At 37.8% G+C, this 25287-nt stretch overlaps 1 protein-coding gene and 2 long non-coding RNA genes across 4 annotated transcripts in view; 1 reads left to right on the plus strand and 2 right to left on the minus strand.

Moving 5' to 3' along the window:
- LOC128182954 (uncharacterized) overlaps nucleotides 1–14090 on the plus strand; it is a 42137-nt gene extending 28047 nt beyond the window's left edge. Inside the window, exons 3-4 of the long non-coding RNA XR_008243502.1 lie at nucleotides 8730–8903; nucleotides 13712–14090. This is a non-coding gene — a long non-coding RNA (uncharacterized LOC128182954). The remainder of the gene's footprint in view (nucleotides 1–8729; nucleotides 8904–13711) is intronic.
- Nucleotides 1–25287, minus strand: part of LOC128182949 (slit homolog 2 protein-like) — a 434673-nt gene that overhangs the window by 135060 nt on the left and 274326 nt on the right. The window lies entirely within an intron of this gene.
- The window catches only part of LOC128182955 (uncharacterized), a 265011-nt gene that overhangs the window by 107702 nt on the left and 132022 nt on the right, over nucleotides 1–25287 (minus strand). The window lies entirely within an intron of this gene.

Consider the following 25287-nt stretch of genomic DNA (forward strand, 5'->3'; position numbering starts at 1 on the left):
GGTAGTGATTTCCAGTCATCGATTATGATCGAAAATCGATCGATTGTTATTGCATTCTAAGCGCTCGATCATAAAAGGTTTCATTACGAATAATCAGTTAAGGTTTTTTTCCCTTTCAACAAGCACATATCATAAAAAGAATATTCTAAACGCGAACTATCTATACCCTAAACAGGTGCGCGGTCTGAAAATGGCTGTGTCAGACGAGCTTGATATTCTTACTCAGGAAATATAGCACATTCTAGAATTTGGACGCATTTTGGTTTCAAGAAAATTAATGTTGGACTGCCTACAAAGGAAAATCTTTTGAATATAGTGTTTTTATCGCTAGAAATACTAAGTAAATCAAATTACAAAAGCCTAGTAATGAGTCTGTTCATTGTAACTTGTTTATTTACATTTATTTTGCACTACACTATAAAATATAAAAATTTCCGATTATAATTGATGATTAATTAGTTAAGGGAAACTGATTATCGATAATGAAAATCTCACCGATTCCCATCACTAGTTGTTGGGAATTGACATCCTATGGGAACACAAGGCTAAGATGGACTGGAGCTCGGGGTGATAAACTTGTGTGGGGAAGAGATGCAGATGACCTATGGTAGAGGTGAGACAAAGAGCGTTGCTCGCATGACGCTAGTGCGTGAGGTCTGCGTTTGTGCCGGCTCTGCTGTATTGTGGCCCTTCAAGCTGGACAGGAGTCTGTCTGAATTCATGACCATTCTGGGGATAGAGAAAGTGTCAGAGGCTTTGCTTATGCCCCATACTTACCTTGCCGCTGGAGATGCCTTCGTGGCTTGCCTGGTGAATGCTTTGGAAATTACTCTGAAGGAGGGGAGCTTCCTAGGAGAGGTAGTTGAGGCTCATTTGCCTGCGCCCTACCCTAGGAGAGCGGCCTGGAGTTAAGCTGTGTGTGAGCCTGGGGGATCTCACCCTAAGGTGCCCACCCATTTGCAGGACCTGCTAGAACGATCCTCGGCGCATCTCAAGAATATGCTGGACGCTGGGGTGATTCAGCCCTCTATGTCTGAGTGGGCGTCAGCGCTGGTGCTCATCGGTAAGAAGGATGGGCAAGTCCGATGGTGCCTGGACTACCGCAGGCTGAACAACGTTACAAGGAAGGATGTATTTCCTCTCCCATTGATCGATGAGTGTTTCAAAACTTTGTCAGGGAACATTTGGTTTTCCAAGCTGGATGGGAACTCAGCCTTCCATCAAGTTATGATAAGCCCTAATGACCGGAAGAAGACTGCCTTCGTCACCCGAAATGGCCTGTTTGAGTTCCGGCATATGGGTTTCGGCTTGTGTAACGCCCCAGCAACCTTTTTCCGAGCCATGAACTTAGTTCTGTGGGGGCTCACATGGAGCATAGTCCTGGCATTTCTGGACGATGCCTTAGTGCTTAGGCGGGACTTTGAGGATCACCTAGCCAATCTGAGGACAGTGTTTCAGCGCTGATGAGTGGGGGATGAGTACATAGAGGCTGTAAAGGACTGGACGACGCCTACCACTGTGTTGAGCGGTTCCTCAGCTTTGCCAACTACCACAGGGGGTTCATTGCCGGCTTTGCCCAGATTGCCCAACCGTTGTACAGTGTCACTGGGAAGAAACCTTGTTTATGAGGACCACAGCAGTGGACTGCTGTTGCGGCCCTCCGGAAAGTTCTCACTTCACCCCCAATCTTAGCCCTCCCTACTGCAGAGGACGAGTTTGTACTGGACACTGACGCGTCAGCGGAGGCGATAGGTGCTGAGCTCTCACAGATCCAGGAGGGGCAAGAAAGCTGATAGCCTACGGTAGTCTCAGCCTGTTAGCAGAACAGAGGAGGAATTGCACTACCTGGAAGGAGCTCCTAGCAATTATCAGATTCACGCACATGTACAGACATTACTTGCTTGGCCGTATATTTGTCGTTCGCACACATCACCATAGCCTTATTTAGTTGCTCAACTTCAAGTACCCCTCAAGATCAGCTTGCTCGCTGGCTCGAGGAACTTAGTCAGTACGATATGGTGATCCAACATAGACCAGAAAGGCACCATGTGAACGCTGATGCACTGTACAGACCGCCACCCCCATCCAGGTGTAGGGAGGTGGATTTCACCGTTAACCTTAGTGATTTGCCTTGTGGTGGCTGCCTTAAGTGTACTAGAGCCCACCAGTTCTGGATTGCTTTTGCGGATGAAGTTGACGATGTGGTCCCTCTAGCTAGGCCTGGTAGTTGGACATATTCCCCCTTGTTGGGGGAAGAATCTAGCCTTACGAAGGATCAGAGCCCCATTATTGTTGACCGAGAAGAAGCCCGGCCCTCTATCAGCGAGGCAGCTCTGGGCTATGTCTCCAAGAAGCTTATGGGCCGGATCCGTGAAGACAACTGTGAGGGTCAGAGCAGTCCAAATGGCCCATGCCAGTCTCAGATCCAAATAAATCATTACCCCCAGTTTCGCCTGTATCATAGGAATTTCCTTGGAAGGCTTGGTTGGACCGCCTTCCTTGGTGGGCCTCACCCCCGATGAGATGAGCCGTAGCCAGTAAAGTGACCCAGGAAGACAAACTGTTCCTAGCCAGTCCAGCTGTCAAACATTACTATATCAACAGGATTTTGTTGCAGTTGGACAACGACAGGGTCCTTTGGAAAGAGACAGAGGAGGGGGGAGAGAAAAGGAAAGTTCTGGTCGTCCCCATAGAGCTGAGGAGAGAGGTTCTGCGACTCTGCTACGATATACCAGCGGCTGGACATCAAGGGATCGAGCACACCAAGGCCCGGATGAGATTGCATTTATATTGGTACGGGATGATGTGGGGGGCCGAGAGGTTTGTTAGCACTTGTGGCCCCTGCAGTAGAAATAAGCGCCCACAGTGCCACGCCAGGGCAGAAATGATTAAGTATCATGCCGGGGCACCCATGGAGAGGGTGCACCTTGACTTCCTTGAACCGCGCCTTAAGACTCCAAAGGGGAATGAGTATGTCCTAGTCATAGTGGACCAATTTACTAAGTGGGTGGATTGTGTCCCCCTCCCCTCCCAGACAGCTGAGGTTACTGCCAAAGCGGCAGTGGACGAATTCTTTGTTAGGTTCGGCTGCCCCCTTGAGATATTTACAGATCAGGGGCGCAACTTTGAAAGTAAGTTGTTTACTGCTGTGTGTGACCTCCTCTGAATACTTAAGGCCCCCACCACCCCCTACCGTCCGTCTGCCAATTGACAGGTGGAGCGCTACAATAGAACCCTTATGGATGCGGTAAGGTGTTATATTGATAAGGCCCAAGACTGTTGGGACGAGCATCTGGCCCAGATAGCAGGGGCCTTCCGCTCTGCAGACAATCGTAATTCAAGGTTCATCGCCAACAAACTCATGCTTTGTAGAGAGGTCAATACGCCAGCTAGCCTGATGTACAGGTCCCCCCTGCAGGAGGGCCCTGCAGATATCAAGACGTATGTGAGGGACCTTGAAGACAAAATACTGACTGGTCACGAGACAGCCAGGAGGCGCCTGCACATCTCTGAGGAGGGATAAAAAGAGATTATAACATCAGGGCCGCTACCCGCCCCTTTGAAGAAGGAGATGTTGTGTATGAGCTGGACACCGCGACGGTGAAGGGGAAGTGTTGCAAGCGTAGCCCGTCCTGGAAGGGCCCTGGTATCATAGTCAAGAAGCTGACCCCCCACCTGTACCAAGTAAAGACCAAGTCGGCAGTCATTGTGGCCAATCACGACTGCTTGAAGAAGTGTGTTGACAGGGACATCCCACCATGGCTCGTTCGGTTTAGGGAGAACTTTGAGAACTCTGAGAGTGCCAAGCAGGAGACCGGGAGCGTCTTGGCTTCCAGCCCCCCTGCAGGGGCGGCGGGTGCCTGCAAGCTTCCCGAATCCCCCTCAGGCAGCAGCCACGCCGAGGTCGGCCCCCAAAACACTCTCCTGCTGCCAGAGGGCCTCCTGACAGTTCTCCCAAGCCCCCCCCAGACATCAGGGGCGTCCCCGTAACCAAAACCTAATGTAGCCTCCCCCACATGCCCCTCATCTCCGGGCCCATCTAATGAGATTGTGTTTGTACGTGTCGGCGCCCTGACGATGAGAAGTTAATGGTACAGTGACGAATGGTTTCACGGTCTGTGTGTGGGTGTCACCCCTGAGGAGGCCTCCACCTTTAAACAATTTGTGTGCCCAAATTGTGTTGGGGGGGGGGGGGTTGTTATTCGTCTTGTTCTCCTTTACAGAAATTCTGACAGCGAAGAAGACTGCACCTCCTCCCGCCGGGAGTGGCGGAATGAGAGAACACCCACGGCACCATTGTGGCACGAATGCAACGCTGGGGCGCCTACCGAGCAGGCCGGCGGAGACAGGGGAGACCCGATGGCTGGCCCCCCTGTGGAGCCGCCATCACATCATGAGGAAGAGGAAGCCTTGATGGCTGCCCCCAAGGGGCCACCACTGTCTTATGGAGCGTGTGCCAGGAGGCCATCCTGGCAAGCCAGTGACAAGAAGGGGGATCCCTACCCTGCAAAGAGCATGGAGGGTGGCAAGCTCCTAGCCCAAGTGGTCCAGCTCCACCCAGAGATGACCAGCTTCGCAGCAGGAGGAGATGATCGCCACTCTCTTCCTGCCCCTTTCCCAATTGTGCCGAGAGGACGAACAAGTTGAGGGATCATGTGACGCTCTCCCACCTTCACCCTGTGTTTAGGAGGTCCATGCCCTTGGGGGATGAAGCCACGGCTATGCGACTTAGAGTGTGCGAGTGGTTGGCTGACCAACTCCTTCGAAGTTTGGCCACGTTGACAGACCTGATCCAGAGTGTTCCCACCTTCCAGGTTTTCAGGGAACCTGGCGCAGGTATCCCAGGCGACTTGCGAAGGCCAGTCTTTCAAATCTATTGTTTAGCTAATTAAATGTCAGTTATTGCTTAAGTAACTATAATAGATATTAAGTTTCCCTTTTTTTTCATACGGAAAATACAAAGAAGTTACCATATGTTATGATATGGTACAAAAGAAAACTACATAATGGAGCAGGTGCCCTCTGATGATTATATCTTAGTTATTACTGGTTCTTACTTTAGTTTCTGTTCGTTTTCTTTTCATAGGTTGCAATGAAATTTGGTATACAGAAGTATCATAATATCTCGGTCAAGTTTGATTTTGGGTACGATTGAGCAATTTTTGACAGAGTTATGTCCCCATACACCCTTCGGGCCTGCAGCCTCAGGCTGTATGGAATACAACCCAGGATAAATCCTCATACCCCTTGATTGGACCTGGATAACTATAATAATATTGATTTTGTACTATACACTTTAATAAGTTCAAATGAGGTATAAATGGGGCGCGAGATAATTCAGAATTATAAAAAAATTTGTTGGTATTTTAAAAAATCTTCTCCTAAATAAATCCTTGGGTAGTGTAGATTAAAGTTTTTCAAATCATGGTCCCCAATGGTAGGATGGGGCCACCATGGGGGGATCAAATTTTACATGGGAATATATAGAGAAAATCTTTAAAAATCTCCTTCTTAAAAACTATTTGGCCAGAAAAGCTAAAACTTGTGTGGACGCATTCTCAGGTTGTTTAATCATGAACTTGTTGTTTCTGGTTGTAATGTTATGGTCTACTATAAATCTCAGCGAGATTCGTCAGGGCTGAAAAAATTTGACGGAAGTCTCTTAAAGGTATTACACAAGGATATAGCCAATCAAAATGTGTACTTAATCAATTGTACAGACCCTGAAACGTGCTACTACACCAGTTGCACGGTTCGGTTCGTTACGCTTTTTGAACGGTACGGTTCGCTTTGTGAACGGTACGGTTCGTTTTGTGAATGGTACGGTTCGCTTTGTGAACGGTACGGTACGCTTTGTGAACGGAACGGTTCGCTTCTTGCATGGTACGCTTTGCTAAAATTAGCTGCACGCTTTGTGAACGGTTTGCGCGCTTTATTAATGAGGTAGGCGTGGCCTGCACGCTTTGATTTTTCTCGATATAATTTTGTTTAGTTTTTGCCCGATATACTTCAGCATGGTGGTAATTATGACCAGAATTTTCTTTATTTATATGATATATTACAAAAGTATTTCAATCGATCTATTTAAAATCAGGACTTCCATCCGTTCCCCCGTTTTTGATACGTTGCGCGAAACGTGTACTCAGTGACAACCGGGAAGCGGGGGTAATTTAATTTTGATCAATCTGTTATTATTAGTATTTAATTTAGATAGATGTAATCATTAAGATAGATTAAAAGAACTGTTTGACTTTAATCCGATATATTTTTGTTAATTCAGCGAGCTGTCGATAATTTTACAAATCGTCTAAAGTTTTTATTTCTATACATGTACTTGAGTTGAAGTCATTAAATATTTCTAATCCATTAAAAATTTCTACAAAAAATTGCCCCGACTTTATTCCGATATTTCTTTAGTTTCCTTTATCGTTGTCTTGATTCTCGGCTAGTTGTTATTATTCATAATTCGTATGATCATTCTTTATTGCGTACTAGTACTACTGTAGTACTACTGCCGATTGCCTTAGTGAATAGACGATGTAAAATTAATTATAAGATAAACAATGAATTTCAGATAAGAAATCTTGAATTAAACTGTTATATAGTTTTTGACACAAATTTTATTCATTTAAATTTTGATTCTATGATTTTCTGCAATTGTTCGAATACACAGATTATACCTACATGTAACGCGTCATCGCTTCTCTTATCTGAACTAAGATCGCGTGTATAGTCAAAATATGATAATTAGTTTTTGATTTTCCGTTAAACTATACATGTACATGTAACATATTCTTACGATATGTACACAACTGGATATACACAACAAGTCAATAACTTTTATATATGTAATGGCGATATTTATCATTCTGTTGAACAAGTGTCCGCTCTTCACTGTATGCATGCGATTTAGCTGACGTTTTACAAATGCTGACTAACCTGTTTATATTTAATTCACCTTTTTACACACAAACTTTTTGTAAATAGGACACTAAAAAATACCCGGTAATCAACAAATGAATGTTAAAAGTGATAAATATAAAAGAATTTATCAAGTAACAAAATAAAACGACAGCGAGGGAAAACGACTCTGATCGCCAGTACCTGAATTATAATCATGAAATCGAAAAGAAATTATTGTTGAATAATTTAAAATAGGAACACTCTTTTCAATAGGGATTTAAGAAAACATAAAACAAAAATGTTTCATTCGATAATTTTCTTCTAGCCATATAGGAGGAGCCAAGTAGCACGCGGCGCATGGCGTGATCTGTACTGTTATACTTAAACTGATTGACAGGCGAAGCACATGGAGTCCTGAGATAAAATCCCGCTCAAATGACCAACTATAGAAACTTAAAGCGAAATAATAAAGTTCAGTAATAAAACTTTAATTTAAGTATTATAATCAACACACAAGTTCTCGTTCTCTCTCACACGACAGATTGTGATGAGTTACCTAACAGGTGTCCGTAGAAAGGTGTGAATACCGGCATCTCGTATACACCTGTTAAAGCGTCCAAATATACAGAGTTAGTTGTAAAGTACAATAACTGCTAAAAAACAAAGAAAGACAATAACACCTGTTGTGTATAGAACCAAAGATCAGCTTCTGTACTTGTGTTTCGCGCGAGTGATTTTTGTTCATGTGAAATCACGACGCCATTACCAGCTATGCAGGAAATAAAGTTGGAAGTTATTTTATGGAATGCGTGTACTTTTTCCCGTTCAAACTTGCATTTAATAAAATTATTTGATAAATATAATTGTGTGAACGTTAATAGTTTACAATGTTTAAGAAATCGGCGATGCAAGTTTTGTCAAAAAACAAAGAAATGTTTACAGTCTAATAAAGGAAATATTTTTGTAACTGTTTTAATAAGAATAACAGTTTTAAATCTTAGTATGTGTTATCTAATCCCGTATAAAAAATCTAGCTAAATATTGAACTTATCTGGTCAGGGATAATCTCTGTCCGTTCTCATCTAAAGCAGTAGGTCAATAAGCCGTATATGGAAGTTGCACGCTTATTGCACGGTACGGTACGCTTTTTTGTTCGTCTGGAGGCGGGTCTTGCATAAATTATCTTGCACGCTTTTTGCACGGTACGGTTCGCTTTGTGAACGGTACGGTTCGCTTTGCGAACGGTACGGTTCGTTTTGTGAACGGTACGGTACGCTTTGTGAACGTTACGTTTCGTTTTGTGAACGGTACGGTTCGTTTCTTGCACGGAACAGTACGGTTCGTTTTAGAGGTGTAGTAGCACGTTTCAGGGTCTGTAGTTCCATTCATTTAGAGACAATTTCTTTTTTTTTGTTTCTTTTTTGGCACAATTTTTTTTAGGCCTACAGTATTAAATTTGGACTCATTTGCTAGGAAAATTATTACTTGAGTGGAATTGTCACACTAAATTAAATGGAACTGTTATTTACGGTGCCGAGTCTGTTTGTCAACATGTGGGTATATCCCTTTAACTATTTTTAGAATGTGTGTAGGACAACAAAGTAGTACCTTCAAGCAAAATAGTTCCTATACTTTCAGAGTGTATTTACATTTATTGGGACATTTTGAATCAGAATGTGTGACACATGTAAGACAAAAGTATTTGCAATTTTAAAAGCAAGTGTCAAAATTGAATTATTATTATCATTTGAAGGAAGGAATTGAAAATGTTTGATGTACACCCTTTCCCAAACTGTAAAATTCCCTACTTTTACTTTCATTTTCAGAGTTTTTCAATACACATGCATTTTGCCGGAAAATGAATCTGACTTCACACCACGAAATTTTAACAGGAAAAAGACAATTTGATGAGCTTTCATTCCAGAGGTCTCTCGTTGCTGAACGAAAATTCGGGCTGGAACATAAACATTACCGCCTATGGAAAATGGAGCTCCATGCTGGTAGGGCAAATTCGTTGTTTACTTGCAACTATGATGATAAACGTGTGTTTCTCTTTCGTACATCCTCTCATTTATGTGAACAAACTAAATTTCCAACAAGTTCAACAATTAAGTTTAATCATTTAGATAACAACTTCTATAGAAAAAAAAATCATCACTTGTTCATGTAAACCAAAAGTTTCTATCATTATTAGGAAATAAATATTATCATTATTTATAAAGAAGTTAACTATTTTTATTCAAGTAAATTGATGAAATGACCCTATAGGGCATTGATTTAGATGAAATTTAAAATTACTGATATGATTGTAGTGTTTTGGCAATTTTAAAATTGTTTGTAATATTGAATTTTCTTTTTTCCATATTTTTACATAGTATGGTAATTATGGTAATGTTTTGAGAGTTTTTTAGCTCACCTGAGCTGAAAGCTCAAGTGAGCTATTCTGATCACATTTTGTCCGTCGTCCGTCTGTCCGTCCGTCTGTCCGTCTGTAAACTTTTTACATTTTGAACTTCTTCTCTAAAACCGCTTATCCAATTTCAACCAAATTTGGCACAAAGCATCCTTATGGGAGGGCGAATATAAATTGCAGAAATAAAAGTCCGATCTGTATTCAAAGCGGAGAAAGCCTTGAAACTGTAGAAAAAGGGGGGTGCATTTTTAAAAATCTTCTTCTCAAGAACTACCTAGTTCAATTCAACGTAGTTTAGCATAAATTATCCTTATGGGAAGGAAAATATAAATTGCAAAAATTAAGTGCTAATTCTGTTTCAAATCTGAGTTATTACGAAAATAATAATAAAGGAAAGGCGTGTTTCAATCAGTTTAATAGCTTCGGGCTCGGCATACGGAAAAATGGGTAGGCAATACTTGGCCTGAGCAAAACAAAAGATTGGCAGGTATTAATCTGCCAATCTCATTAAAATTTCGGGATATTTGATGGACCAGTATATTTGTATTCGCTGTAAATATTGCTGCAAAATAATGCGTATTTGGAATTGACGATTGCCGATCTGCCCCGGCTTTTATTTTGCCACGGCCCGGGTTTGCATACCCATTTTACCAAGACTCGTATTTCATACTTCTAAAACGAGGTTCTTTGTTTAAAGCAGCCATGACATTATACGAAAAAGGGTCGATCTGACTATGATGAATTTGCTTGCTATGCAACCGTTCACGTATGAAGGGAAATTTTTGAAACATGCAAAATATATTGGTGCCGATTTTGTGAAGTAAATTAAGGCTAAATATTTCAATGCGTTGACAGTTTTCACACATGACGTTGGTGTTAGCTTGTTCTGATTTTCGTTTCGTTTTCATTATAATGCTTTGTAACCTGGGAACTATCGTCTGTATTTCGTGATTTTTACGTATCAAATCAAACAGAGACTTCGGTAAATAAAACAATTAACTGTTTACCTGCGCAAATTAAGCAAAATCTGATGTAGGGATACTGAAATACAATTCATTCTATCGGTAATTCGGCATTATCTTTTGCGTAATGGTAGATTAATGCAATAGGTTTTGTTGAGATGCTCGGCATTTTCTCGAGTTTATTCAGTTTAAATAGAGTTTGATATCGCTGACGGAAATATGTAGGTATATACATGTATATATATGATTCATTTCGAAAAAATAAATTGTGTTCTTTATTTGTTATACATGTAGTGCATGTTTCTTGTGTTTAATTATTTACAATTTCTATTTACTAACCACAATTCTATGTTTGTACACAGATCTTAAAAGCTTTTAAAGATTAAAAAAGTAAAAAAATTGTTAATATTTATTACGAAAATTTTCAAAGTCTGTTCTTCCAGAAACCAACTTATTGAATTGTAAACTTAACCTTTTTAACTCACCTGAGGGTGGGGCCACAATGGGGGGTCGAAGTTTAACAAATGAATATATAGAGTAAATCTTTAGAAATCTTCTTTTTAGAAACTAATCGGCCAGGAAAGCTGAAACTTGTGTGGAAGCATCCTCAGGTAGTGTAGATTCAAAGTTGTGAAAATCATGACCCCCGGGGGTAGGGTGGGGCCACAATGGGGGATCGAAGTTTAACATAGGAATATATACAGTAAATCTTTAAAAACCTTTTTCTCAGAAACTAATCCGCTGGCAAAGCTGGAACTTGTGTGGAAGCATCCTCAGGTAGTGTAGATTCAAAGTTGTGAAAATCATGACCCCCGGGGGTAGGGTGGGGCCACAATGGGGGATCAAAGTTTTACATAGGAATATATACAGTAAATCTTTTAAAATCTTTTTCTCAGAAACTAATCCGCCGGCAAAGCTGGAACTTGTGTGGAAGCATCCTCAGGTAGTGTATATTCAAGTTTGTGAAAATCATGACCCCCGGGGGTTGGGTGGGGCCACAATGGGGGATCAAAGTTTTACATAGGAATATATACAGTAAATCTTTAAAAATCTTCTTCTCAGAAACTAATCCGCTGGCAAAGCTGGAACTTGTATGGAAGCATCCTCAGGTAGTGTAGATTCAAAGTTGTGAAAATAATAAACCCTGGGGGTAGGTTGGGGCCCCAATGGGGGGTCGAAGTTTAACATATGATTATATGGAGTAAATCTTTAAAAATCTTCTTCTCAGAAACCAGCCAGGAAAGCTGAAACTTGTGTGGAAGCATCCTCAGGTAGTGTAGATTCAAATTTGTGAAAACATGACCCCTGGGGGAAGGTTTGGGCCACAATGGGAGGTCGATGTTTTACATAGGAATAAACAGAGTAAATCTTTAAAAATCTTCATCTCAGAAGCTAATCAGCTAGGAAAGCTGAAACTTGTGTGAAAGCATCCTCAGGTAGTGTAGATTCAAAGTTGTGAAAATAATGATCCCCAGGGGTAGGGTGGGGCCACAATGGGGGGGGGGTCAAAGTTCAACAAAGGAATATAAAGGGTAAATCTTTAAAAATCTTCTCAGAAACTAATCAGCCATTCTTTATAATTGTTAAGACTTTGGCCCCAGGACAATTCTTTGGCCTCACGAGAAGGTTCAGAGCTTGATGTACGTTTATATTCCATATATAAACTATTGTTAGGGATCTTTTTGAGAACTGCAATACTCAACATATGATATGACTATAAAATCATCCTGTTAGAAAAAGGACTAATGATTATAAACATAAGAATATCCAGGGGAAAATGGATTTTATTTATACAGGATCTACATGTATTATTGTACATCGTCCAGATAGTTTGTATTATGACTCCATTGAGCTGATTTTATCATACCTTTTGTTCCTCAGGTGAGCGATGTGGCCCATGGGCCTCTTGTTAATTTTAACAAGCTCATCAAAGAAAATCATAGTCCTATGGGATCAATTTTCTGATATGGAGTTCCATTGTACCATAGGAGAAAGTGAGGAAAATTTGAAACAACTAATTGCATCTGTTTCAGGTGCTGGAGGAGGTTAAGGTTTTAAGCTCACTTGAGCTGAAAGCTCTAGTGAGCTTTTCTGATCACTTTTTTTCTGGCGTCCGTCTGTCTGTCTGTCCGTCCATCCGTCCGTCCGTCTGTCTGTCTGTAAACTTTTTACATTTTTGACTTCTTCTCCGAAACCACTTGGCCAGTTTTAACCAAACTAGCCACAAAGCATCATCATTGGGTGAAGGGGATTCAAGTTTGTTAAAATGTGGGGCCCTGCTCTCTTTCAATGGGAGATCATTAGGATTTAATGAAATGTTGTTGATATTTTTCAAAAATCTTCTTCTCAGAAACCATTTGGCCAGGAAAGCTGAAACTTGTGTGGAAGCATCCTCAGATAGTGTAGATTCAAGTTTGTTCAAATCATTGCCCCTGGTGGTAAGGTGGGGCCACAATGGGAGGGGGGGGGGGGGTTAGAGTTTTACATACAATCTTTAAAATACTTCTTATCAGCAACCAATCAGCCAGGAAATGTGAAACTTGTGTGAAAGCTTCCTCATGAAGTGTAGATTTAAAGTTGTGAAAATCATGACCCTCAGGGGTAGGGTGAGGCCACAATGGAGGGTTGTACTTTTACATAAGAGTAAAGTGTAAATATTTAAAATTTTCTTCTCAAAAATCATTTATTTAAAATTTACATAGCATAGGATTATAAAAATAGAAAAATTTTTAAAATATCTTTTTCTAAAAACCACTTGGTTAGAAAAGCTGTATCTTTACTGAAAGCAACCTCTGATAATGTTCAAAAATCTTTCAAATCAAAATCTTGAGGAGTAGGGTGGGGCCACATTGGAATTCCAATTTCTTCGGAAATTGGATTTCTGAAAGTAAGGAACGGGGTGGGTCAGATGAATTTGATCGTATGTGAACTGGTAGAGTTTTAATTATAAGATATTTTAAAATATATACTGTATTGACTATAATTTTGCAAAATTAATTAGCTGCTATATGGTAAACAGTACATGTTCACAAGTGGCTGTAAAGGTGTATTATACCGGTAATAGCTCTCTGGAAAATTTTAATCAACCAACTTCAATAAGTGCGTCTGTATTGAACCGACATTCAGGACGTCATAAAGATGTATTTTATCATTAGGAATACAAAAACTAATGAAAATAATTTCTATACCATATAGATTTTCTAGAATTATAATTTTTATAGAATAAAAGCAAAGGGGGACAACTCTTCAAGAAAAGGGAAAGGTCATTGATAAGGACACGTTCCACTGTTACATGTTGATACTTATATATGAAAATTATGTCCAAGTATACTAATTACCGTATTAAGTCCATACATATCTGTTATGATCCCAGATTCATTGAATCTGGGGCTATTATGGATCAAATACCTTAAATGAATGACAACTCTTGCAGGAAAGTGCACAAGGCCTCCAAATCCAAAATATGACTATGGAAGTTTTATTGCCCAGACATGTGATTGTCTAGAACCAATTGGATGATGCGTTATATAGAATATTCATATTGAGGTAAAATAATTTATGAAGGTATAATAATATATGATATTGTGTCAAACCACACATTAATATATGATATAATGATAAAGATTAAAAACTATGATTTTCATAGAATATGATGAGAGTGATCTCGTAAAGGTATTGCCCCATCTCAGTGAGTTTTGTACTGATGTTGATACAACCACTTTGGTCCCTATTTGCATTTCACGCGCAAAATCGTTTTTTATGCAAATTCTCCCCCTTAGCCAAGTTGGTTAGGGGGAGTTTCTCCCACATAGCAGCAGTGAAAGGTTAACAGGTATATATTTTGTAAACTTTCATCCTGTTTATTATATTTTAGAGCTGCCATGTCTCCTAAGAGAAACTCCATTCTTTGATGACTGATGGAAAAGCCTCATCACTTCCTTTGCTAAAGAACTTGTTATCTTAATCACTAGCCATTAATCAGTGACCACCGTTATCAAAGCTCCCAGGTACATTATGGAAGTCTCTTCTGGCACCATTTTTTTTTTTGCAGTCCCTGACTTTGTCTTAGAATTGAAATTATTAACTTTTGCTATTTAATTCCTTTAGTAAACTTCTTGTTTTCGTAATTAATTCTATTAATTAATGTTGAATTGGTACTCAAGTTCAAACATTTCAGATTTAATTTAATTTAATTTTTTTTCTCAACATTTCACTGATTCAATTTTATTGGACATTAAATTATTTACTATACAGAAGATGAATTTTAAAAGACATTTTCTCCAGAGTTCAGCAATATTTTAAGAGTAGATCAGAATACTTTTTCATCCCTTAGAGCCAGAAGTAGATTTCTTACACTAGCATACTGTAAATTCCTAATTAAATGTGAGAAATTGATATCTGCATAAAATCGTGAGGAGCACATCTTGCGGAATTTCATTTTCATTTTTCGTATGAATGTAGATAATTAGAAATCAGGATACAAATTTGCTGTTTCATATTTCATATTCTAGTGTCTTAATAAAAAACAATTGAATCACAGAATTAAGTACTTGCATAAAATATGGAATCTACAGTATGACATTTATAAATAATTGATATTTTCTGCAAATTTCATTTAATTTCATAAAATTTGAGTTGACTTCTTAAAGGTTTTTAGCAAGGAAATAGCCAATCAAAATAAACTTTGTTAATTACAGTTATTAGTCATTCCATATATATGTATATAGTCACAATTTCTTTTTATATCTTACCTTCTGCTGAATTGTAAAGAAATCATTGGCTAACAGCAGTCACGTGGAGACCGTGTATATTCCATACACAGTCAGAACAAAATATATCTTCCCTTTGAGCATTATGACATCATTCTTAGAGTATTGTGACGTCAGGTTTTGTACCCAGATTGAAACTTGTAACTTTGTTATAAGACGCTTGATTTTCAGTGTTGAATTAATTTTATGTCATTAACACAAAGGCAGTCGGTAAGATATAATCATTACATAGTCATGTAGTGACCGGGTATGGGATGATACCTGGTTAGTAAATTTGCCTCACCAGGTATGAAATTTACTAACCAGGTATTATCCCGTTCCCGGTCACTACATGACTATTAACTAATAATACCCCCGCTCGGAAGGAGAGGGGGTAAACTGTTTACCCTTGTGTGTCTATCTGTCCTTCTCTGTGTATGTCCATATTATTAACAATTTTTTTTATCGCAGATGCTTGAAATTTTAACACACTTTTTGCTTAGGCATGCCTTATGGTGGTATTCATTTTTGTACTAATGAGATGTCAACTTCCTGTTAAATGACACCTTTATTTATTTGTAGCCTTACATTTCAAACAAATAGTCATCAGAGATTTCTCAGCAACTATTCATCAGAGCTGCTTGAAATTTTATCACACTCTTTTTTTAGACATGCTATATGGTATGATTTGGTTTTTTTTTTACAAAACAAACATCAACCTCCTGTTAAAATGATGACTTTGCCTTTATGTATTTTCACATTAGAGCCGGGTATCACTAGGGGTTATCACAGATATCTCGTTTCTTTTTATGGTATCTTATCTTAGGCCTATAGTATTGATTCTGGACTCATTTGCTAGGAAAACTATCACTTTAGTGGAATGATCACATTGAATTTAATGGAACTATTTTTTTTTTAGACACGCATAATGATACAACTTCCTGGATGGTGTTGAGTTTGTTTTTCAACCTGTGAAACCCATTTGTTTTTAGGGGTGGGTATGCTTATATTTAATTTTCTCTCTTAGAAACCAAGCAAGTCATTATTTTCCTGGTCTCAAGTTAGTCTCAAAGCATTTAACAGTAAATTCTATTTCATTTATAATACTCTGAGAGTTTAGTTAATGAACTAAGGCCACATAAAGTTGAAATAATGGTTCTCGGGTAAAATTTTCTAGAAATGGATGTGAGAGGGAAGCATTTTTTCCCTTTTGATTGTTGATGAAATAGATGAGGGAGGCTTTTTTTTATAATCATCGCCCATCTTGGGTTCCAAAAGCCTATGTTTTATAAAACTGTTAAAATACAGGTTTCGTTGATGCCACTTATTCGTTTCCATCACGATGTAGCTCATTTGTGGTCTTGCCTAAGTCTACAGAGACCGGAATACTTAGAGTATCCATCCTTTTTTAATGATTTCATGTCTTTGTAAAGGTGTAAGAAATTATAACCCTCCAATTACCCTCCCTTCATTTTCATCGATGGGAAAATCACTCAACGAAACCGGGTCTAATTTGTTCTGTCCTAGCTTTTTTTAATGAAACTTCTTATCTGAATTTCTACTACTTATACCTCATCTCAAAGTTTGTTAATTTTAAACATAAAATTCTATAGGATTTGAAATTTGATTTGGTTTGAAATGTGTCAATTTTGCAAATTTTTTTTCAATTTTTTTTACTTTCTGCCCTAGGGAATTTTTTTCTGCTCCACATATAAAAGTTATCGCTACAAGGCATCAAATGGTCGAATAAAAAAGACCTTTTACCTCTTGGTTTGTTCCAGGGGTCTTATCAAAGTTTATATTTCATGCCCAGTTGATGAATACCAGTGATATAGATGTAAAGTTGCTCTCAGTGGACTATAGCAATTGACCAGTTCATATTAATAAATATAATGTTGCTCCCATATTGACAGTTTCAATATCCTGAGTACAGGTACATAACTGTTGGGTTGCTCTCAGTGGAAAAATAAATTGTGTCGGGTATGAATGAATCACTGTTTTGTTGCTCTTAGTATACCATAACATAATATGGTTTTCTTAGGTGAACATACGTTTAGCCTACTGTACTAAGGTGCAATGGTTATGTTCTTACCAGAAGGTTTATGAATAGACAAGTTATCTTTAAGTATAGATGTTGTGTTGCTCTCAGAAGACTACCAATTGCCTTAGGTACCACTATTGATGTTAAGTTTCTCTCACTGACATAATCAATAGACAAAAAATACTAATGTGTAGCTGGTTTATTTCACTCAATAGACCGTATTCATAGGTCAGTGTTCTGATTAATACCAGGTAAATAGGTGCTAAGTTGTTGGTTTGCTCTCAGTGGAAAGTATGAATTGTGTCGGGTACTAATATATGACTGTTTTGTTGTTCTTAGTAGACCGTACCAATAGCATTGGATATTTGGTATCAACTGCATCATCATTTGCCTTGAGTACTGTTATAAAACTGGATTGTACAACTGTTCAGTTGCTTTCAGTATAGCTACCAATTGGTTTGGTTCTTTAGAATAATGTTGTGTTGGTCTCAGTTGACCATATCAATGGCTTAGGGTTCTGATATATTACTAATATGTTGCTCTCAAAGGACAATGTGAATCGTATTGTGTAACATATGTGTAACTTACGTGTTGCTCTGATTAGACGGTATCAATTGCCTGAGTTACTGTTATACAATTGGTAGTTCTTCCAATGACATTTGATCAAAAGGCTAGATTACTTATTGAAAACTGTTGTGTTAATCCTAGTGAACTGTATCATTGCCTAAGATGTTAAATATTATGAAATGCCATGTTGGTCTCATTGGATGATAGGAATTTGTTCTTGGTTATTCACATCAATAGCCTAGTATACTATTGTACAATTATTATGTTTCTCTTAGAGGACATTATCAATAAGCTAGGGTATCATGCATGAGATAATATGGTTTTCTTAGGTGAACATATGTTTAGCCTACTGTACTAAGGTGCAATGGTTATGTTCTTACCAGAAGGTTTATGAATAGACAAGTTATATTAATGTAACGATGTTGTGATGCTCTCAGAAGACTACCAATTGCCTAAGGTACCACTATTGATGTTAAGTTTCTCTCAGTGACATTATCAATAGACAAAAAATACTAATGTGTAGCTGTTTTATTTCACTCAATAGACAGTATTCATAGGTCAGTATACTGAATAATACTAGGTAAATAGGTGCTAAGTTGTTGGGTTGCTCTCAGTGGAAAGTTTGAATTGTGTCGGGTACGAATGTATGACTGTTTTGTTGCTCTTAGTAGACCGTACCAATAGCATTGGATACTTGGTATCAACTGCATCATCATTTGCCTTGAGTACTGTTATGAAACTGGATTGTACAACTGTTCAGTTGCTTTTAGTATAGCTACCAATTGGTTTGGTTCTTTAGAATAATGTTTTGTTGGTCTCAGTTGACCATATCGATGGCTTAGGGTTCTGATGTATTACTATTATGTTGCTCTCAAAGGACAGTGTGAATCGTATTGTTTAACATATGTGTATCGTACGTGTTGTTCTGATTAGACGGTATCAATTGCCTGAGTTACTGTTGTACAATTGGTAGCTCTTCCAATGACATTTGATCAAAAGGCTAGATTACTTACTGAAAACTGTTGTGTAAATCCTAGTGAACTGTATCATTGCCTAAGATGTTATTATGAAATGTCATGTTGGTCTCATTGGATGATAGGAATTTGTTCTTAGTGATTCACATCAATAGCCTAGTGTACTATTGTACAATTATTATGTTTCTCTCAGAGGACATTATCAATAAGCTAGGGTATCATGCATAAGATAATATGGTTTTCTTAGGTGAACATATGTTTAGCCTACTGTACTAAGGTGCAATGGTTATGTTCTTACTAGAAGGTTTATGAATAGGCAAGTTATATTAATGTGTAGATGCTGTGTTGCTCTCAGATGACTACCAATTGCCTTAGGTACCACTATTGATGTTAAGTTTCTCTCAGTGACATTATCAATAGACAAAAAATACTAATGTGTAGCTGTTTTATTTCACTCAATAGACAGTATTCATAGGTCAGTGTACTGTATAATACCAGGTAAATAGGTGCTAAGTTGTTGGGTTGCTCTCAGTGGAAAGTTTGAATTGTCTCGGGTACGAATGTATGACTGTTTTGTTGTTCTTAGTAGACCGTACCAATAGCATTGGATACTTGGTATCAACTGCATCATCATTTGCCTTGAGTACTGTTATGAAACTGGATTGTACAACTGTTCAGTTGCTTTGAGTATACATGTTGCTACTAATTGGTTTGGTTCTTTAGAATAATGTTGTGTTGCTCTCAGTTGACCATATTGATGGCTTAGGGTTGTGATGTATTACTATTATGTTGCTCTCAAAGGACAGTGTTAATCGTATTGTGTAACATATGTGTAACTTACGTGTTGATCTGATTAGACGGTATCGATTGCCTGAGTTACTGTTGTACAATTGGTAGCTCCTCCAATGACATTTGATCAAAAGGCTAGATTACTTATTGAAAATTGTTGTGTTAATCCTAGTGAACTGTATCATTGCCTAAGATGTTATTATGAAATGCCATGTTGGTCTCATTGGATGATAGGAATTTGTTCTTAGTGATTCACATCAATAGCCTAGTGTACTATTGTACAATTATTATGTTTCTCTCAGAGGACCTTATCAATAAGCTAGGGTATCATGCATATCATAATATGGTTTTCTTAGGTGAACATATGTTTAGCCTACTGTACTAAGGTGCAATGGTTATGTTCTTACCAGAAGGTTTATGAATAGACAAGTTATATTAATGTATAGATGTTGTGTTGCTCGCAGAAGACTACCAATTGCCTTAGGTACCACTATTGATGTTTAGTTTCTCTTAGAGACAATATCAATAGACAAAAAATGCTAATATGTTTTATTTCACTCTATACACCGTATTTATAGGTCAGTGTACTGAATAATACCAGGTAAATAGGTGCTAAGTTGTTGGGTTGCTCTCAGTGGAAGGTTTGAATTGTGTCGGGTACGAATGTATGACTGTTTTGTTGTTCTTAGTAGACCGTACCATTAGCATTGGAACTTGGTATCAACAGCATCATCATTTGCCTTGAGTACTGTTATAAAACTGGATTGTACAACTGTTCAGTTGCTTTTAGTATAGCTACCAATTGGTTTGGTTCTTCAGAATAATGTTGTGTTGCTCTCAGTTGACCATATCGATGGCTTAGGGTTGTGATGTATTACTATTATGTTGCTCTCAAAGGACAGTGTGAATCGTATTGTGTAACATATTTGTAACTAACGTGTTGCTCTGATTAGACGATATCAATTGCCTGAGTTACTATTGTACAATTGGTAGCTCTTCCAATGACATTTGATCAAAAGGCTAGATTACTTATTGAAAACTGTTGTGTTAATCCTAGTGAACTGTATCATTGCCTAAGATGTTATTATGAAATGCCATGTTGGTCTCATTGGATGATAGGAATTTGTTCTTAGTGATTCACATCAATAGCCTAGTATACTATTGTACAATTATTATGTTTCTCTCAGAGGACCTTATCAATAAGCTAAGGTATCATGCATAACATAATATGGTTTTCTTAGGTGAACATATGTTTAGCCTACTGTACTAAGGTGCAATGGTTATGTTCTTACCAGAAGGTTTATGAATAGACAAGTTATATTAATGTATAGATGTTGTGTTGCTCTCAGAAGACTACCAATTGCCTTAGGTACCACTATTGATGTTAAGTTTCTCTCAGTGACATTATCAATAGACAAAAATACTAATGTGTAGCTGTTTTATTTCACTCAATAGACCGTATTCATAGGTCAGTGTACTGAATAATACCAGGTAAAAAGGTGCTAAGTTGTTGGGTTGCTCTCAGTGGAAAGTTTGAATTGTGTCGGGTACGAATGTATGACTGTTTTGTTGTTTTTAGTAGACCGTACCAATAACTTTGGATACTTGGTATCAACTGCATCATCATTTCCTTTTTTTACTGTTATGAAACTGGATTGTACAACTGTTCAGTTGCTTTCAGTATACATGTTGCTACCAATTGGTTTTGTTCTTTAGAACAATGTTGTGTTGCTGTCAGTTGACCGTATCGATGGCTTAGGGTTCTGATGTATTACTATTATGTTGCTCTCAAAGGACAGTGTGAATCGTATTGTGTAACATATGTGTAGCTTACGTGTTGCTCTGATTAGAGAGTATCAATTTCCTGAGTTAGTGTTGTACAATTGGTAGTTCTTCCAATGACATTTGATCAAAAGGTTAGATTACTTATTGAAAACTGTTGTGTTAATCCTAGTGAACTGTATCATTGCCTAAGATGTTATTATGAAATGCCATGTTGGTCTCATTGGATGATAGAAATTTGTTCTTAGTGATTCACATCAATAGCCTAGTGTACTATTGTAGAATTATAATGTTTCTCTCAGAGGACCTTATAAATAAGCTGAGGTATCATTCATAACATAATATGTTTTTCTTAGATGACCATATGTATAGCCTACTGTACTAACTAAAGGTGCAATGGTTATGTTCTTACCAGAAGGTTTATGAAACGACAAGTATATTAGGAATTTATGACTGTTTTGTTGTTCTTAGTAGACCGTACCATTAGCATTGGATACTTGGTATCAACTGCATCACCATTTGCCTTGAGTACTGTTATAAAACTGGATTGTACAATTGTTCAGTTGCTTTTAGTATAGCTACCAATTGGTTTGGTTCTTTAGAATAATGTGTTGCTATCAGTTGAGCATATCGATGGCTTAGGGTTCTGATGTATAACTATTATGTTGCTCTCAAAGGACAGTGTTAATTGTATTGTGTAACATATGTGTAACTTACATGTTGATCTGATTAGACGGTATCAATTGCTTGAGTTACTGTTGTACAATTGGTAGCTCTTCTAATGACATTTGATCAAAAGGCTAGATTACTTACTGAAAACTGTTGTGTTAATCCTAGTGAACTGTATCATTGCCTAAGATGTTATTATGAAATGCCATGTTGGTCTCATTGGATGATAGGAATTTGTTCTTAGTGATTCACATCAATAGCCTAGTGTACTATTGTACAATTATTATGTTTCTCTCAGAGGACCTTATCAATAAGCTAGGGTATCATGCATATCATAATATGGTTTTCTTAGGTGAACATATGTTTAGCCTACTGTACTAAGGTGCAATGGTTATGTTCTTACCAGAAGGTTTATGAATAGACAAGTTATATTAATGTATAGATGTTGTGTTGCTCGCAGAAGACTACCAATTGCCTTAGGTACCACTATTGATGTTTAGTTTTTCTTAGAGACAATATCAATAGACAAAAAATGCTAATATGTTTTATTTCACTCTATAGACCGTATTCATAGGTCAGTATACTGATTAAAACCAGGTAAATAGGTGCTAAGTTGTTGGGTTGCTCTCAGTGGAAAGTTTGAATTGTGTCGGGTACGAATGTATGACTGTTTTGTTGTTCTTAGTAGACCGTACCAATAGCATTGGATACTTGGTATCAACTGCATCATTATTTGCCTTGAGTACTGTTATGAAACTGGATTGTACAACTGTTCAGTTGCTTTTAGTATAGCTACCAATTGGTTTGGTTCTTTAGGATAATGTTGTGTTGGTTTAAGTTGACCATATCGATGGCTTAGGGTTCTGATGTATAATTATTATGTTGCTCTCAAAGGACAGTGTGAATCGTATTGTGTAACATGTGTAACTTACGTGTTGCTCTGATTAGACGGTATCAATTGCCTGAGTAACTATTGTACAATTGGTAGTTCTTCCAATGACATTTGATCAAAAGGCTAGATTACTTACTGAAAACTGTTGTGTAAATCCTAGTGAACTGTATCATTGCCTAAGATGTTATTATGAAATGCCATGTTGGTCTCATTGGATGATAGGAATTTGTTCTTAGTGATTCACATCAATAGCCTAGTGTACTATTGTACAATTATTATGTTTCTCTCAGAGGACATTATCAATAAGCTAAGGTATCATGCATAAGATAATATGGTTTTTTTAGGTGAACATATGTTTAGCCTACTGTACTAAGTTGCAATGGTTATGTTCTTACCAGGAGGTTTATGAAAAGACAAGTTATATTAATGTATAGATGTTGTGTTACTCTCAGAAGGCTACCAATTGCCTTAGGTACCACTATTGATGTTAAGTTTCTCTCAGTGACATTATCAATAGACAAAAAATACTAATATGTTTTATTTTACTCAATAGACCGTATTTATAGGTCAGTGTACTGAATAATACCAGGTAAATAGGTGCTAAGTTGTTGGGTTGCTCTCAGTGGAAAGTTTGAATTGTGTCGGGTACGAATGTATGGCTGTTTTGTTGTTCTTAGTATACCGTATTATGTTTCTCTCAGAGGACCTTATCAATAAGCTAGGGTATCATGCATAGCATAATATGGTTTTCTTAGGTGAACATATGTTTAGCCTACTGTACTAGGGTGCAATGGTTATGTACTTACCAGAAGGTTTATGAATAGACAAGTTATATTAATGTATAGATGTTGTGTTGCTCTCAGAAGACTACCAATTGCCTTAGGTACCACTATTGATGTTAAGTTTCTGTCAGAGACATTATCAATAGACAAAAAATACTAATGTGTAGCTGTTTTATTTCACTCAATAGACAGTATTCATAGGTCAGTGTACTGAATAATACCAGGTAAATAGGTGATAAGTTGTTGGGTTGCTCTCAGTGGAAAGTTTGAATTGTGTCGGGTACGAATGTGTGACTGTTTTGTTGTTCTTAGTAGACCGTACCAATAGCTTTGGATACTTGGTATCAACTGCATCATCATTTGCCTTGAGTACTGTTATAAAACTGGATTGTACAACTGTTCAGGTGCTTTTAGTATAGCTACCAATTGGTTTTGTTCTTTAGAATAATGTGTTGCTCTCAGTTGAACATATCCATGGCTTAGGGTTCTGATATATAACTATTATGTTGCTCTCAAAGGACAGGTTTAATGGTATTGTGTAACATACGTGTAACTTGCGTGTTGATCTGATTAGACGGTATCAATTGCCAGAGTTACTGTTGTACAATTGGTAGCTCTTCCAATGACATTTGATCAAAAGGCTAGATTACTTACTGAAAACTGTTGTGTTAATCCTAGTGAACTGTATCATTGCCTAAGATGTTATTATGAAATGCCATGTTGGTCTCATTGGATGATAGGAATTTGTTCTTAGTGATTCACATCAATAGCCAAGTATACTATTGTACAATTGTTATGTTTCTCTCAGAGGACCTTATCAATAAGCTAGGGTATCATGCATAACATAATATGGTTTTCTTAGGTGAACATATGTTTAGCCTTTTGTACTAAGGGCCAATGGTTATGTTCTTACCAGAAGGTTTATGAATAGACAAATTATATTAATGTATAGATGATGTGTTGCTCGCAGTAGACTACCAATTGCCTTAGGTACCACTATTGATGTTTAGTTTCTCTTAGAGACATTATCAATAGACAAAAAATGCTAATATGTTTTATTTCACTCAATAGACCATATTTATAGGTCAGTGTACTGAATAATACCAGGTAAATAGGTGCTAAGTTGTTGGGTTGCTCTCAGTGGAAAGTTTGAATTGTGTCGGGTACGAATGTATGACTGTTTTGTTGTTCTTAGTAGACCGTACCATTAGCATTGGAACTTGGTATCAACAGCATCATCATTTGCCTTGAGTACTGTTATAAAACTGGATTGTACAACTGTTCAGTTGCTTTCAGTATACATGTTGCTACTAATTGGTTTGGTTCTTTAGAATAATGTTGTGTTGCTCTCAGTTGACCATATCGATGGCTTAGGGTTGTGATGTATTACTATTATGTTGCTCTCAAAGGACAGTGTGAATCGTATTGTGTAACATATGTGTAACTTACGTGTTGATCTGATTAGACGGTATCAATTGCCTGAGTTACTGTTGTACAATTGGTAGCTCCTCCAATGACATTTGATCAAAAGGCTAGATTACTTATTGAAAATTGTTGTGTTAATCCTAGTGAACTGTATCATTGCCTAAGATGTTATTATGAAATGCCATGTTGGTCTCATTGGATGATAGGAATTTGTTCTTAGTGATTCACATCAATAGCCAAGTATACTATTGTACAATTGTTATGTTTCTCTCAGAGGACCTTATCAATAAGCTAGGGTATCATGCATAACATAATATGGTTTTCTTAGGTGAACATATGT

This window comes from Crassostrea angulata, chromosome 5 (assembly GCF_025612915.1).
Source record: "Crassostrea angulata isolate pt1a10 chromosome 5, ASM2561291v2, whole genome shotgun sequence".
Taxonomy (NCBI): Eukaryota; Metazoa; Mollusca; class Bivalvia; order Ostreida; family Ostreidae; genus Magallana; species Magallana angulata.